Source organism: Dipodomys merriami, unplaced genomic scaffold, assembly GCF_024711535.1.
Source record: "Dipodomys merriami isolate MVZ:Mamm:240054 unplaced genomic scaffold, mDipMer1.0.p SCAF_2405, whole genome shotgun sequence".
In the NCBI taxonomy this organism is placed as follows: Eukaryota; Metazoa; Chordata; class Mammalia; order Rodentia; family Heteromyidae; genus Dipodomys; species Dipodomys merriami.
In genome coordinates this window covers 1-17876 of record NW_027203833.1, presented here as the reverse complement: position 1 = coordinate 17876, position 17876 = coordinate 1, and the positions used below count along the sequence as shown (strand labels likewise).

Here is a 17876-nt window from a genome sequence, read left to right as displayed (position 1 = left end):
CTTAGAAATATATCTAATTAAATGTTAAAATAAAACAACCTTAAGATTCATTTGTCCAGAAATTACATTTTATACTAACTGCCACATTACCTAATTACTATAAAAAATGAGCAGCTTCAACATTCATATTTTCTAAGAGATACAGGCTTTAAATTGTGGAGGCAGGGAGGGGGAAGATTGTCACTCATGTTTTAGGTACTACCACCTTTTCTGCCTCAATTCAAGATGGGATTAAGGATCCCACAAGTCACAAGGCACAGATGAAGTATCCAGAGATATAAAGAAACATCAGCCAAACTGAGGACAAACTCTGTAATCACTGGCAGGGGTGTATGAACAATATCAGTATGAGGGATGCTAAGAGGAGTCTGACAGGGAACAAAAAAAGAAGACATAAGCAAGAGGCTGACGTGTCTGAACACCTAGATGGGGGAAAGTTGCAAAAAGAATTCTACATGAAAATTCTCACTGCAAAAAAGAGAGAGATGCAGGGTGCCAGTGGCTATCCTTGTCAGACTGCTACTCAGGCAGCTGAGATCTCGGGATCACAGTTGGAAGCCAGCCTAGGAAGAAAACTCCATGAGACTCCTATCTCTAATCACAAAAAATAAGCTGGAAGTAGAGGTGTGGCTCAAGTCCTTAAAGGTCTAACTTTAAGCAAAGAAGGTCAGGGACAGCAAGCAGACCTTGAGTTCAAGCCCCAGGACCAGCACAGGCATTGTGCGTGCACACACACAAACACACAAATTACTCTAGTAATAATAAATAATCTAGTAATAATATTAATAATAATAATAAATACCCTAGTAATAATAAATACTCTAGTAATAATAAATACATTGCATCTTCCCACTCCGATTCTGAATTTTCATATTACCTTTTTTCTCTTCTTCCTCTTCCTCATAAAATTCTGCTAGGGAAAATGCTTCTGAGTTGTTCTAATTCAAATATTAGAGCCTCTAATTCTTCTCCACTCAGAGAATTAAGGAAAGATTTCACCTGAATGAAAATAATAAAATATTGTGTAAATATTAATGAAAAAAATCTCATAAGGAGAAAAGACTGAAGAGCTCATGCCAGCACAGCTCTGTGTGTGTGTGTGTGTGTGTGTGTGTGTGTGTGTGTGTGTGTGTGTGTGTGTTTGTGTTGGTCCTAGGGCTTGAACTCAAGGCCTGGGGGCGTAGCTTTTGTGCTCAAGTCTAGCACTGCATTATTTGAACCACAGCACAACTTCCAGCTTTTTGGTGGTTAATTGGAGATAAAAGTCTCACAGACACTCTTATCTGAGCTGGCTTCCCACCATAATCATCAGATTTCATTCTCCTAAATAGCTAGGATTGCAGTACCCAGTAGTAATTTTTTTTTTTTTCAGATCCTGGAGCTTGACCCGGGAGCTATCCCTGAGGCTCTTTGTTCTCAAGGATAGTGGATATACACTTGGAGCTACAGCACTACTTCCAGCTTTCTGAGTTGTTTATCAAAAATAACCTGTCTGGTGTGGCTTTCAATTAACCTCAGATCTCAGCCTCCTGAGCTAGGATTAGAGCCAGAACTAATTTTTTTAATAACCGTAACACTAAAGGGTAGATATTATTGGAAACTAGACAGAATTTGTATTTCCAAAAGTAATATAGGCCAAAAGATAAATGAAAATTATCAGTGCTTAAGCATGACTTCGAAGCCCAGGCAGGAAAAGCCATGAAACTCTTATCTCCAATAAACCACCAGAATAAATACTGAAAGTGTTGCTGTGGCTCAAGTGGTAAGTGCCTGCCTTGGGCTGAAGAGCTGAGGCACAGCACTCAGGGCCAGAGTATAAGCCCCAAGACCAACGAAGAAGAAGGAGAAGAAGGAGAAGAAGGAGAAGAAGGAGAAGGAGAAGAAGGAGAAGGAGGAGGAGGAGGAGGAGGAGGAGGAGGAGGAGGAGGAGGAGGAGGAGGAGGAGGAGGAGGAGGAGGAGGAGGAGAAGGAGGAGAAGGAGGAGAAGGAGGAGAAGGAGGAGAAGGAGAAGAAGGAGAAGAAGGAGAAGGAGAAGAAGAAGGAGAAGGAGGAGAAGAAGGAGAAGAAGGAGAAGAAGGAGAAGAAGGAGAAGGAGAAGAAGGAGGAGAAGAAGAAGAAGGAGAAGAAGAAGGAGAAGGAGAAGGAGAAGGAGAAGGAGAAGGAGAAGGAGAAGGAGAAGGAGGAGAAGGAGAAGGAGGAGAAGGAGAAGGAGAAGGAGAAGGAGAAGAAGGAGAAGGAGAAGAAGGAGAAGAAGGAGAAGAAGGAGAAGGAGAAGAAGAAGAAGAAGAAGAAGAAGAAGAAGAAGAAGAAGAAGAAGAAGAAGAAGAAGAAGAAGAAGAAGAAGAAGAAGAAGAAGAAGAAGAAGAAGAAGAAGAAGAAGAAGAAGAAGAAGAAGAAGAAAGATTGTCTTAGATTATCAGAGGAGATGAACTAACAGGAAATTATATACAAATTAGCAGCTATAACAGGCTTTTTGACACCTAAAAACCCATGACACTGGAGAAAAAACAGAAAATGAAAGACTAAAGTGAAAGAAAAGGATATCTTATACTAAGACCTCTGTTCTTTTTCTTTTTGCTTATGTGGTGCTGAGGAATCGAACCCAGGGCCTCAGGCATGCAAGGCAAGCGCTCTACCGCTGAGCCACCTTCCCAGCCCTGTTCTTTTTCTATAATTTTAAGAGAAATATTTGACTTATTCACTATTTCTAACAATTAAACAGTAGGGGATATTTTTCTTCTATTATAATATTTCCAGCAACCCACATCTCCTTCAGAGACACATTTCATCTTCCAAATATACAAAGTGAAAAGAAACCATGCAACGTTTTTTCTTTGAAGACTCTTTTCAGCTGGGAGTTTGGGATTGGAATTACCTTTATTTCACTTTCTTGGGAAAGCATCGCCAGAACTTCTAGATGTTCTTGAAGTTCATCAAAGGGTAGCTCACAATGAGTTTTCTTGTCTATTTCCATGGCTACCTCATTGGAGGTGTTAGCTCTTCTTTTTCCTTGGCCTCTTACTGTAAAACCTAAAAAGAGATGGAAGCATAGATGCAGCAAATAATAAGAGCTCAAGGGAAAGTTTTTAAGAGTGGAAAGAAGCAAAGCTAAGTTCTAGTATAAGTTCTAGTATAAAGTACTACCCTTCATTCAGCAAGTCAAATTCACTAAGGATCAGGAGCTGCATAGAAATAAAAAAGAAGCTAAACAAAATTTGATGCTAGACAGCAGCACCTAAGGAGCCACATGCATTTCCAAAAGTGGTTTCAACAGTAACCTAATAAGTAATCTTGACAGTGCTCAGGATTTTGTACTGCACTGACAGAGGCGACTGCAGAAAGAAAAGAGCTGGCTGTTTGTCTAAGCATTAGACAAACCCATAAAAAAAATCCAGCCCATAAAAAATGCCTTAATTTTATAATGCATTGATAATTCTTTACAAGAAAACACACTAACAAAGTCCCAAGGTAACAAAGGGAAAAATTCAAATTAAAAAAAAAAAAACACACAAACAACAGAAAACAGCAATCAAACCAGTAAAGGTAACAGTACCTGAGACAGTGCAGAATTCCGGTTCATCAAACCCTTAGTCATTTTAAATACAGGATCCCGTTCTGCTATTACATCCATTGTCTTCTTCCCAATGAATTCTAAGGCATCTAAACCCCCGCTAATAATGTCCTTTCCCTAGATAGCAACATCAATGTCATTACTACTATACTGGGAAAATACATTTGCATATATTGTGGGGGGTTTGTGGCAGTCCAGGGACTTAAAACTCAGGGCCTAGGTGATGTCTATGAGCTGTTTTCCTCAAGGATAGTACTCTACCACTTGGGGAACAGCTCCACTTCCTACTTTGTTTGCTGGTTCATTAGAGAGAAGAGTCTTGCAGATTTTCCTGCCTGGGCTGTCTTTGAACCACAACCCCAGGTCTCAACTTCCTGAAGAGCTAGGTTTACAAGCATGAACCACCAGTGCCCAACCATTTATATGTTTCAATTCTTTAAGAGTGACTTACAATACTAAGTACTGGGAAGAATGTGGAACAGCAAGGGAAATAAATACACACCGCATGTGGAACCATAGTAGGTTCTCCTCTTTGGAAAACTGGCCAGTATCTACTATGCTACATATGTGTAGTGGTTCATCAGAAGACAGCTTAATTGTACAGTGCTTGCCTAGCATGCATGAATCCCTGAGAACAATTCCTCAGTACAACAGGAAATAGCACTGTGACTCAAGTGGTAGAGTGATAGCCTTGAGCAAAAGAAGCTCAGGGACAGTGCCTGGGCCCTGAGTTCAAGCCCCAGTATTGGCCAAAAAAAAGACATAAACAAAAATATTCAGAGCAGCCGTATTTGTGATAGCTACAACACGGAAACTATTTCAATGCTTAACAACTGTGGGATAAATAAAATATAACATAGTGACAAAATGGAATACCACATCCAAAATACAACATGGTCAAATAATACAAAAATGTTGTGGAAGAAGCTAGATACAAAATGTACTATAAGTATGTAAAGTATAAAAGCAAACAAAATTAATCTAAGATAAAAGTCAGGACTATAGTTATCTTCCTAGAAGGGGCATACAGTCTCTTAAAGATTCTGAACAATGCTGGGCGCTGGTGGCTCACACCTGTAATCCTAGCTACTCAGGAGGCCGAGATCTGAGGATCGCGGTTCAAAGCCAGCCCAGGCAGGAAAGACCGATAGACTCCTATCTCCAATAAACCACGAGAAAACCGGAAGTGGCGCTGTACCTCAAGTGGTAGAGCGCTCGCCTTGAGCTGAAGAGCTGAGGGACAAAGCCCAGGCCTAGAGTTCAAGCCCCATGACCGACAAAAAAAAAAAAAAAAAAAAAAAGATTCTGAACAAGTTCACATTATGAAAATTCACTGTTTTAATTTTCAGTATGAAAATTAAGAAAAAATATAAAGCATAAAGCTAAAGTATAACCAAATATTGTAGTGTAGTGCATGCCTATAATGCCAATACTCTAGAGACTAAGATATGAGTATTGTGAGTCTGAGGCGAGCCTAAGCTACATTCATATCCATTCAAGGATGCTCGGGCTACAGAGTGAAAAGAATAAAAAGAGAATCCAAAGACACAGTGTATGCCTATAATCACAGCTGCTTACAAAGTAGAGGCAGAATTGTAGTCCAAAGCCAGCACAAGCAAAACCGATGATCAGAACCAAAAACAAACTAGCTATTTCTGCTTTCTAGTTGCCATCGTATGATTGATTCTGCTTTGCCATGCCCTCCCTGCCATTTTGAACTGACATCTCTGAGAATATAGAGCAAAATAATAACTACTCCCTGTAGATAGATAGATGGATAGATAGATAGATAGATAGATAGATAGATAGATAGACAGACAGACAGACAGACAGACAGACAGACAGACAGACAGACAGACAGACAGACAGACAGACAGACAGATAGATAGATAGATAGATAGATAGATAGATAGATAGATAGATAGATAGATAGATAGATAGATAGATAGACAGACAGACAGATAGATAGACAGGTAAATAGGTAGATAGATAGAGGCATGCAGAAGAAAGGACTAAGGATGTGGCTCAAGTGGTACTTCATATTGCCAAAAGAAAGAAAGAAAGGTTCCAATAGCCAGGCAATGGTGGTCTGCTGACTCGTGCCTGCAATCTTAGCTTCTCAGCTACTCTGAAGACTGAGAGCTGAAGATCATATTCGAAGCCACCCAGACAGGAAAGTCCATGAGATTCTTATTTTCAAATGACTTCTCAAAAAATTTAGGAAATAGTGCTGTGGCTCAAGTGGTAGAGTGCTAGCCTTAAGTACAGAAAGGGTCAGGGACAACACTCAAATCCTGAGTTCAAGCCCCAGGACTGGCAAAAGAAAAAAAAATATTGATCTGCACATAGTAAACATTTTTCTAAACAAGGGGAAACTATAGTCAGAAACAGATCAATGGTTGGCAAATGCTGTGAACAGACAGAAAGGTGTGGCTACAAACTGGCATGAAGGAACTCCCTCAGATAATGAAAATATTCTTATATCTCAGTGAGCCATACAAATACAGAAAATATTCTGTATCTGTGCATCACAATATACTGTGATTATACAGTATTAACATAACCATTATTTCTCAACACAAAGGCATATTGCAGAAAAAAAGTTTTACTGTATGAAAATTATAGCTCAACTTTGTCCTAAAAGACTATGCTGATTCTTAGTATGGGAATCAATATACATTACAAAGATGAGTATGTTTCAAGAATAATTAGTTCTGTTTACCTTTAAAAATCTTATACTAGATCAACTAGTACACCAAGTAATTTAACTATATTATATCAAACACTCTATTATGGAGAGAACTTTTGCTTTCAAGTTCTACACTTGCCTTCCTATACAGCAACTAGAAAACCAGACAAAATAGAAGAAAGAACTATTTTTAGATACTACACAAAAAGACAAAAAAAAACCACTTTGGTCCAGGAGAAAAGAGAAACAAAGTCAACCCCACAGCTGGGCTTTCTGCCTAGAGAAAAGTTCCAAACCCCAACACACAGAGGAGAACCTACAGACAACAGAACACTCACAGGCAATGTAAGTCAGGGATAAAGTCTGGTATCAGGTAAGGCTGAAGCAGCTACCACTTTAAAGTCAAAAAACTTCAGAGGATACAGCTATATAAGTAAAATTTTCCAAGAATCTACAGATGTGCTGATTTGTCTTTATCTGAGTAATACACTGTTCAAACACTAGGTAACGTCACACAGTTGGGAGAAGAACTAGCATAAGTAGTAAGCAACACAATCCCCATAGCTCAAGCTATGCTGAAACATCTGGTTTTTAAACAACCAAAGTGAACAGATTTCACTGAAAACCTGAGGAATAAGAGTGAATTCAGAGGAATCAGGGCGCAGCAGTAAAGATAAACTAGTCCTTAAGATTGAAGGCTAAAAGGCATACAATGGAAGAAACAAAGCCTCTCAACCACTGGTGTTGGGAAAAGTGGGCGGCCACATGCAGAAAAGTAAAAGTGGACCCCAGCCTATCACCATGCACCAACATCAACTCAAAATGAATTAAAGATCTTAACATTAAACCTGAATCTCTGAAACTACTGCAGGACAGAGTAGGAGAGACACTTGAACTTATAGGCACAAGAAGAAACTTCCTGAACAGAGTCCCAGAGTCACAACAAATTAGGAGAGTGACTCGACAAATGGGACTACCTTAAAATAAAAAGCTTCTGCACAGCTAAAGCTATCGCAACCAAGCTAAAAAGACAACCAACTAATTGGGAAAAATATTTACCAGCAATATATCAAACAAGGGGTTAATATCCAGTATATACAGGGAACTCAAGAAACTAATCCCAGGGGAAGGGGAAAAACAAGTCGTTTAAATGAGGATACAGGAGGACCCGTTGCAACAATGAGAAGTACAAATTGTTATGTCAAAAAAGAACTTTACAACTTGGGGGGGGGCGGGGAGATTTGGTGATGGGGCCGGGGGGAGGATGGGAAGGGATGGGTAGGGGAAACAAAGGAGGAGGCTACAATGCTTGATAAGAAATGTACTCATTATCTTGCCCATGTAATTTTAACCCCTCTGTACAGTATTTTCACAATAAAAAATAAATTAAAAAAAAAAAGAAACTAATCCCTCTCAAACCTAACAAACCAATTACTAAATGGACAAGGGAATTAAAGAGAGACTTCTCAGATGAAGAGATAAAAAATGGCAAAGAAACACATGAGGGAATGTTCACCATCCCTGGTGGTGAAGGAAATGCAAATAAAGACAACCATGAGATACCACCTTACCCCAGTCAGAATGTCCCACATCCACAAATCAGCCAATGACAAATGCTGAAGGGGACGTGGAGAAAGAGGAACCCTATTACACTGCTGGTGGGAATGTACACTTATACAACCACTTTGGAAAGCAGTCTGGAGGGTCCTCAAAAAGCTAAATATTGACCTCCCTTATGACCCAGTCATACCACTTCTAGGCATCTATCCTGAACAACAGGAACCAGTATACAAGGACACATGCACCTCCACTTTACTGCAGCACTGTTCACAATAGCTAGGATATGGAAACAAACCAGATGCCCCACCACAGATGAATGGATCCAAAAATTGTGGTATCTATACACAATGGCATATTATGTAGCCATTAGAAATGACAAAATAATGACATTTGCAGGGAAATGGATGGAGCTAGAAGAAATCATGTTGAGCGAGGTAAGCCAAAAGCAAAGAGACAAATGGTGTATGGTGTCCCTGATAAGTGGATGTTAAATCCAAAATGTTAGCTGATACAACAAAATTAACAAGACTTAAGAAACAAAGAACTGGAGAGGTTCCGGGAAGATGGCGGAGGAGAAGCTGGAATCTGAACAAGCTCTCGCATAGAAAGCAGTTTTAGAGTTCCAGTGAACAGGACTAAGCCAGAGAATCACACCAAGTGTGCCATCACAGGACAGAGAGTTAGACAACAGAGGGGAAGCCAAGGAAACACATCAGCTGCAGCTGCGGCGGCAGGGTCGCGGCGGCGACCACTGCTGCGGGGTCATACCTGAGACACAGAGAGTCCGGGACGAAGGAGCCGGACGCAGCGGACGAGCGGATTCTACTCAACACCAACAAGAACCGACAAGGAGCGGACATCTTCATCCTGCTGTTTGCAGACCAGAGACGACCCAGGATCCAAGACTCGGCGTGAGTACAAGCCCGACGTCCTCACTCCTTCTCAGGGAGCAGAGGAGGGAAGGCCACCCCTCCCCCCCCCAGCACCGGTGATCTCCATCTTGGATACCGACAAAGCTCGGAGGAGCTGCTAGCTCCAGCTCAGGCCTTGGAATAAAACGAGTCATTTAGCAGGTCACAAGAACTTAACGGCGAAGTGACCTGCCAGACTCAGCTCCATCCAGGGAAAAGTCACCCAGCTCAGGCGCCAGCCATTGGAGTGCCTTGACTCACAGGGTAACCAGAGCCAGAGGCTGCCCCTCCCTCTAGCAGCCACCACAATCAATTGAAAAACAGAAACCCTGAGAATGGCTCCAGGCTGGGCGCTGTGAGCTTTATCACAAAATAGCCCCAGGGAAAAGCTACTGTGTGTTGAAAGGCCTCAACTCTACCCAGAACCTAGCCTCATCACCACATCCCCCTCTTTTGTGATTCTCAAAGCAGATCACCCTCCCAGAAAACTAACCTGGGAGGGGGATCTCAAAATCTTGGGTAAAGCAGAGCATTATTCTGCCTCTTCCAACCAACCGACTTAAGAAACCAATCAAGCCACAGGACCTCAAGCTGACCAGAGACTCCAACAAGAGACTGGTTACAGACAAAAGGGAGATACAGGATTCTTCCCACTCCTCCCCCCCAAAAAAAAAAAAATCAAAAGACTTTTTTTTCTTTTTTTCTTTTTTTTTCTTCTTCTTCTTTTCTTTTTTTTGCTTGTTTTTTGTTTTTTGTTACCATATATATATTTTTTTTTCCCTTCTAAAACTTTTATTAATCTTTAATTTTTGCCTCTTCTGAAAAAATAATTGTTTTCCAGTAACTTTTTTTTTCTCATCTTATAATTTTTATTTTAGGAATATGTGAATGAGCGTTTTCCTTTCTTTTCTGTCTTCTTTCTCTTTTTCTTTCTTTCTTAATTATCTTTTTGTTTTTTGTCTAGCTCTACTGAACTTCTGATCTTTTCTTCTCCCTTTCCCATCCTTAAAGTTTTTCACATCTCCTCTATGTCCCTCCCCTTCTCTGAACATATTCACATTCCTCTCTAAATAGACGGTTTTTAACCTCTATAATAACATTAATTTTTATGTTTCTATTTTTTTCTGGTCTCTCTTCATTCCCCTTTCCATCTCTTCTTTTTCTCTCTCTCTCTACTTGCATCCTACCCAACCCATTTCCTGCATTGTGATTAGGACATAGTTAACTCTCCCTGTGCCTCCCCACACCAATCTATTCCTATTTTTTACCCACATCTCTCCCTAATCCTAATAATTTCTGGTTTTCCAAATTCTTTTCTGTGGTTCGAAGTCTAACATATAGTTGTTTGATGTTGAATAGATTGTACCTGTAGACTATTGACTGTACAAAGGCAAACTTTGGTTGATGGTTGCCTTAAGATAGTGTTCTAGCACAAAACTGGTGCAATCTTCATCTCAAATGGGCCGAGTAAGCCGGAAAAACACAAGAAAAATGGCAAATTCGGGTATCTCAATTCCCAATCTTGATAATCAGGGATTAGAACAGATAAAGAATAATCCAGAGGAGAGTTCCCAAATAGCTCTACAAACACTAATAGCAAACATGATAAATGAGAAGTTTGACAATGTACAAAGGACTCTGTATGAGCGTGATAGGGAGAGAGAGGAGGCATCCCAGAAGTTTATACAGGAATATCATAAGCGTGAGGATGGTACTCAAAAACTGATACAGGATTTGCGTGAACAACTTGAGAATACTCAAAGAGAAAGGGAGGAATGGCATGAGCAGGCAGAGAACACTCAAAGAGAACTGCAGGAATCCCACGAATGGGAGGAAAGAGAACTGCAGGAATCCCACAGACGGGAGGAAGCTAATCAAAGAGTAATTCAGGAATTGAGAGACCAGGTAGAGAATACACAAAGATCACTAAAGGCATTCATGGAATCCATTAACAAAGAGCTGAAGGAAGTCACGGAGACCACAAAGGGAATGCTGAATGGAACCCAACAGAAGGAATGGGAGTCCAAAGAAACCATAACCAATCAACTAAGTGATTTGAGAACAAACACTGAACACCAAATTAAGGAAGTAAAGAAATTCATACAAGACCTAAAACAGAGCTTCAACAAAGAACTTGAAGCCATCATAGCTGACCAATTAGAAGGAAAAGAGATAAAAAACAAAGTAGAGAGTCTTGACAGCAGGTTAGACCATGCAGAAGATCGAATCTCAGGGATTGAAGACAGCCTAGATATTATAGAGAAAGAACATACAACCATCCAAGACAAGTCCAAGAAATATGATAGGTCTATCCAACACCTGGAAGACACCATCAGAAGGCCCAATCTAAGGATAATGGGTGTAGAGGAGCACCTAGAAACAGAAGTTAATGGTCTAGGAAATTTGTTTATCAGGATCCTAGCAGAGAACTTCCCAAATATACAAAAAGATAGGCCTATTCAGATACAAGAAGCTTTTAGAACCCCAAATAGACCAGACCAGAATAGGACATCCCACCATCACATTATAATCCACACAGGATCAACCCAGACCAAGGAAAAGATCCTTAAAGCTGTCAAGGAGAAAAGGGTAATCACCTATAAAGGGAAACCAATTAGAATTACCTCAGATTTCTCAGCAGAGACAATCAAAGCAAGAAGAGCCTGGAATGACGTATGCCATGCCCTAAAAACAAACAACTATCAACCAAGAATACTGTACCCAGCTAAACTCTCCTTCATAACTGAAGGCCAAATAAAAACCTTCCAGAGCAAAGAAAAATTGAAACAATACATCTCCACCAAACCAACCCTACAAAAGATTCTTAAAGATGTCCTACACATAGAAAACCAACAAGACCTCAACAAAGGCCAAGAAACTGCACCCAAACTGAGAATCCAAGAACCTTAGGAAGAACCCAGTTTTCGCAGCCCCCAAGAAGGTGGATAACATGGCAGGAACTCCCAAATACCTCTCAGTCCTATCTCTTAACGTTAACGGACTGAACTCTCCAATTAAGCGACATAGACTGTCTAGTTGGATTAAAAAACAAGACCCTTCTATCTGCTGCCTGCAGGAGTCACATCTTGCCCGTAAAAACAAACACATTTTCAATGTTAAAGGCTGGAACAAAATCTACCAAGCAAACGGCCCTCATAAACAGGCGGGAGTTGCAATCCTAATATCAGATAAAATAGACTTCAAATTAAAAATCGTGAGAAGAGATAAAGAAGGTTGCTACATACTAATTAAAGGATCTCTCCTTCAGGAGGATATTACAATTCTAAATATCTATTCGCCAAACAATGGAGCACCCAAATTTATCAAAGAAACACTACTTTCCCTCAAATCCCATATAGATCCAAAGACATTAATTGTTGGGGATTTTAACACACCACTCTCCCCACTAGATAGATCAACTCGGCAAAAACTCAACAGAGAAACCGCAGATCTAAACAGCTGCATAGATCAACTAGACTTAACAGACATTTACCGAACATTTCACCCAGCAGCATCAGAATACACGTTCTTCTCAGCAGCACATGGAACGTTTTCTAAAATAGACCACATTTTAGGCCACAAAGCAAACGTCTAAATTCAGAAACATTGAAGTTATACCTTGCATTCTCTCTGACCACAAGGGAATAAAATTAGAACTCAACACCAAAAGCCACCAAAGAAAGTCCGGTATCACATGGAGGCTGAACAACACACTGCTGAATCATGAGTGGGTCATGGAAGAGATTAGAAAGGAAAATCAAATGTTCATGCTATTCAACAAAAATGAACACACAAATTACCAGCTCCTCTGGGACACAGCAAAGGCAGTACTCAGAGGCAAGTTTATAGCTCTGAGCTCCTACATCAACAAATTGGAGAGATCTGAAACTAACAATTTAATGACACATCTAAACCTCCTTGAAAAAGAGCAGCAAGATAAACCCCAATCCAGTAGACGGAAAGAAATAATCAAAATTAAATCAGAATTAAATGAATTAGAATCCAAAAAAACTATAGAAAGAATCAACAAAACAAAGAGTTGGTTCTTCGAAAAACTTAACAAAATTGACAGACCCTTAGCAAACCTTATCAGAAAAAGGAGAGAACACACCCAAAGTAATAAACTCAGAGATGAGAATGGAAACATCACCACGGAAACAACCAAGATTCAGAACATTATAAGGGAATAATTCTCAAAACTTTATGCTAATAAGTTTGAGAACTTGACAGAAATGGACCTTTTGCTAGCAAATATTGACATGCCAAAACTGAACCAAGATGAGTTAAACCAGCTTAACAGGCCCATATCAAGCATTGAAATAGAAAGAGCAATAAGAGACCTCCCAACTAAGAAAAGTCCAGGACCAGATGGTTTTACAGCGGAATTTTACAAGGCCTTCAAAGCAGAGCTCACACCAATACTCCTCCAACTCTTCAATGAAATTGAAAGAGAAAGCTCACTACCGAACACATTCTATGAAGCCATCATAACCCTCATCCCAAAACCAGGCAGGGACTCATCAAAGAAAGAGAACTATAGACCCATTTCTTTGATGAACATTGATGCAAAACTTCTCAACAAAATTTTGGCCAATCGACTTCAACAATTCATCCAAAAAATCATACACCATGATCAAATAGGATTCATTTCAGGGATGCAAAGCTGGTACAATATACGCAAATCAATTAATATTATTCATCACATCAACAGGAGCAAGAATAAGAACCACATGGTTATCTCAATAGATGCAGAAAAAGCATTTGACAAGATCCAACAACCCTTTATGATGAAGGTTCTGGAAAAATTAGGAATCCATGGATCATTCCTCAATACAATAAAGGCTGTATATGACAAACCTACAGCCAGCATTATACTCAATGGTGAAAAACTAAAGCCATTTCCTCTTAACTCAGGTACAAGACAAGGATGCCCACTCTCTCCACTTCTCTTCAATCTAGTATTAGAATGCCTAGCTACAGCAATAAGACAAGATGCAGACATAAAGGGGATCCAAATAGGGAAAGAAGAAATAAAACTCTCCCTCTTTGCAGATGACATGATCTTGTATTTAAAGAATCCCATAGACTCCACTCCCAAATTACTCAAGCTGATTCAAAACTTTGGCAAAGTAGCAGAGTATAAAATTAACCCCCAAAAATCAATGGCTTTTCTATATGCCAACAATGAGAAAAGTGTGGCTGAAATTAGGAAAGCAACTCCATTTGTAATAGCCCCACAAAAAATAAAGTACCTAGGAATTAACTTAACCAAAGAAGTGAAAGACCTCTATGATGAAAACTTTAAAATCTTGAAAAAGGAAATCAACACAGAACTTAAAAAATGGCAAAACCTCCCATGCTCCTGGATTGGCAAGATTAACATCGTGAAAATGGCAATACTTCCCAAGGCTATCTACAAATTCAACGCGATACCTATCAAAATTCCACCCTCATTCTTCAAGGAAATAGAAGAGGCAATCCCAAAATTCATATGGAACAATAAAAGACCCCGAATAGCAAAAACGCTCCTCAACGGAAAGAACACTGCTGGAGGAATATCAATACCAAATTTCAAACTCTACTATAAAGCCATAGTAATCAAAACAGCTTGGTATTGGCATAAGAACAGACCTCAGGACCAATGGAATAGAATTGAAAACCCAGAAATGAACCTACAGACCTATAGCCATCTAATCTTCGATAAGGAAGGTAAAACAATAGAATGGAAGAAAGACAGCCTCTTCAGTAAATGGTGCTGGCAAAATTGGTTAACTACATGTAGAAAACTAAAGCTAGATCCTTATATATCACCCTGCACCAGAATCAACTCCAAATGGATCAAAGACCTTGAACTCAAAGCAGACACTCTGAAAACATTACAGGATGGAATAGGAGAAACCCTAGGACTCCTTGGCTCAGGCCGAAATTTTCTGAATAGAGACCCGGAAGCACAACAAATCAAAGAAAGGTTGGACAAATGGGATTGCATAAGGTTGCAGAGCTTCTGCAGGGCAAATGACAATAGAAAGCCCACCGATTGGGAGAAGATCTTTACTAGCCATACAACAGACAAGGGTCTCATATCTAAAATATACTTGGAACTCAAAAAATTAAACCACCCAACAACAAATCCTCAAAGAAACAACTGCCCAATAAATAAGTGGGTGAAAGACTTAAAGAGAAACTTCTCTGAAGAAGAAAGAAGGATGGCCAATAGACACATGAAGAAATGTTCAACATCCCTAGCCATCAAAGAAATGCAAATCAAAACAACATTGAGATATCACCTCACACCAGTTAGAAAAGCAAAAATCAAGAACTATAACAACAACAGATGCTGGAGGGGATGTGGACAGAAAGGAACCTTACTTCATTGTTGGTGGGAATGTAAACTTGTTCAACCACTTTGGAAAGCAGTATGGAGGTTCCTCAAAAGACTTCACATAGATCTCCCCTATGATCCAGCAATCCCACTTTTGGGCATTTACCCAAATGTATACAAACAAGACCACACTAAAGCTACCAGCACAACTATGTTTATTGCAGCATTATTTACCATAGCTAAGATATGGAACCAAGCCAGATGCCCCTCAGTAGATGAATGGATCGAGAAAATGTGCTATATATACACAAAGGAATTCTATGCCTCCATCAGAAAGAATGACATTTCCCCATTTGTTAGGAAATGGAAAGGTTTGGAAAAAATTATATTAAGTGAAGTAAGCCAGGCCCAAAGAAGCATAGGTCCCATGGTTTCCCTTATTTGCAATATCTAGTATAGGTATGAGTCAAGCGGAAAAGGTCAGATAATGTGATATTAGGAAAATGAACCCTTAAATATGTATTTTAATGTTTTCGTTTCTTTCATGCATGTGTTTCTAATGCATTTATAAGATTATTTCTTTGTTGCTTTGTATGTCCCTCCCCCACAGTGTAACCCCCGCTTTCACTATATTTGATGTCAATATAACATGTGGAGGAGATGGGGATAAACAAGTCGTTTAAGGATTCAGGTGGACCTGTTGCAACAATGAGAAGTACAAAATGTCATGTCAAAACCAACTTTACAATGTCGGTGTGGGGGGGGGGCGGGGGGTATCATTGGGGGGGGAGGGGGGAGGCTGGGAAGGGAGGTGAAGGGTAAACAAAGGAGGAGGCTGCAATGCTTGGTAAGAAATGTATGCATTATCCTGCCCATGTAATTGTAGCCCCTCTGTACAGTATGTTCTCAAATAAAATAAAATTAAATTAAAAAAAAAAAAAGAAACAAAGAACTTCCACTCATCTGGTCAAACCACTACTAAATAACTCCATGCTGCTGATCACATGTATGGTATATATGTGTACACCAGAGGAGAACCAGGAAGATGACACAGAACTAGAGGGAATCAGGGAAAAACATACAACAGCGGGACCCATCAGCTGCACAGGACATTGACCAAAATGAACTAAGCAACTTAATGGCAATTATGGGAGGGTGGGAACAAATGGGAAAGAGGGAACAGCTGATACTATGCAAAACAAAAGAAATGTACATACCACCCAATGCGGAAGAAATGACTGTATCACAAAGCTCATAGAACTCATAAATGTTATACCGTAATAGACGATTTGTTCCAGGAAAGTTAGAATGTGTTTGTGACTTTAACAGCATCACTATCCCACAATACTGTGAAATTGGGGAAATTATGTAATCAATCACAATAAAAAAATAAAAATTAAAAAAAAAGATTGAAGTCCACACTAGACTCCCTCTAAACAAGCCTAACAGAGAAGGAAATGGTGACACTGTCCAAAAAGAAATGTACTCTTAGCAGGGCACCAGTGGCTCACACCTGTAATCCTAGCTACTCAGGAAGCTGAGATCCGAGGATTGTGCTTCAATGCCAGTCTGTGAGACTCTTATCTCCAATAAACCATCAGAAAACTACAAGTGGCATTGTGGCTCAAGTAGTAGAGCACTAACTAGCCTTGAGCTCTAGAGGTGAGAGGCAGCGCCCAGGCCCAGAGTTCATGTCCATGACTGATAAAAAAGAAATGAACTCTTTACCCACCTTATATAACTGTAACCCGTATCTTTTAGTAACAGTTAAAAAGTTTTTAAGTATGAATCTGAATTGGGAAAGCAGGACAGGGTCACTGGTGACTCATGCCTATGGTCCTAGCTACTCTGGGCTGAGATCTAAAGATCACAATGGAAAGCCACCAGGGCAGAAGAGTCTGTGAGACTTTCATCTCCATTTATTTATCCGGCAAAAACGAGAGGCAGGGTTCAAGTGCCAGCTGTGGAGGAGGGAGACAAGGTAGACTGTGAAGACGGAATTCAAGCTCCAGTGCCAGAACATACACATTAAAAAAGAAAGAGGCTGGGCACCGGTAGCTCACAACCATAATCCTAGCTCACAACCATAATCCTAGCTACTCAGCCTTGAGCAAAAAGGTCAGGAACAGCACCCAGGCCCTGACTTCAAGCTCCAGGAACATCACACACACAGACACACACACACAGACACAGACACACACACACACACACACACACACACACACACACAGACACAGACACACACACACACACACACACACACACACACACACACACACACACACAGCAGAAGACAACATCCTTAAAGGAACATGACAAAATTGCAAAAAAGATACCAAGTGATTTCATTGGTATCTTTTATCTCAAACTTCTAAAAAAAACCCATCTCCGGTATACTTTCTTTCACAGTGAAATTAATGCTTAGAAATTTTAGATGGGAAAGACGTTAGGATGAAAAAGCCACCCATTCTATTCTGGTACACTTAATATTCAACTAAAATCTAAGTCCATAAAACTTCCACTGAGTAGTGGGAGTTCTCTACTCATGAGACACAAGTAAACACAACCTAAATTCTGTTCTCCATGCTTAGTCTTCAAAGGTATAAAAAAAGGTGTATTCTCCCTATCTCCTTTCCTTAGATTTTCATATTCATGATCCATTAACTCTCTAACTTTTTAAGACATTAATACTAGCCACTCTTCCCAGGGTTCTCCATGATTTTTATTCCCCTTCTAAAACATGGCTCTGAATGACAAATATCCTTCAAGTCTTATGAAATCACTGCTGTTTACTATCCAAACATACTTCTAACTCCTGTTTTC

At 39.9% G+C, this 17876-nt stretch overlaps 1 long non-coding RNA gene across 4 annotated transcripts in view; it reads right to left on the bottom strand.

Annotated features, from left to right (window-relative positions):
• The window catches only part of LOC138835916 (uncharacterized), a 33466-nt gene extending 28877 nt beyond the window's left edge, over window positions 1-4589 (bottom strand). For 3 of the 4 annotated variants that reach the window (XR_011374799.1, XR_011374798.1, XR_011374796.1), the window contains exons 1-2: window positions 2876-4589; window positions 878-999 (exon numbers count right to left, since the gene is read on the bottom strand). This is a non-coding gene — a long non-coding RNA (uncharacterized lncRNA). The remainder of the gene's footprint in view (window positions 1-877; window positions 1000-2875) is intronic. The other variant, XR_011374797.1, reaches the window with a different exon arrangement.
• Window positions 4590-17876: the final 13287 nt, after the last annotated feature.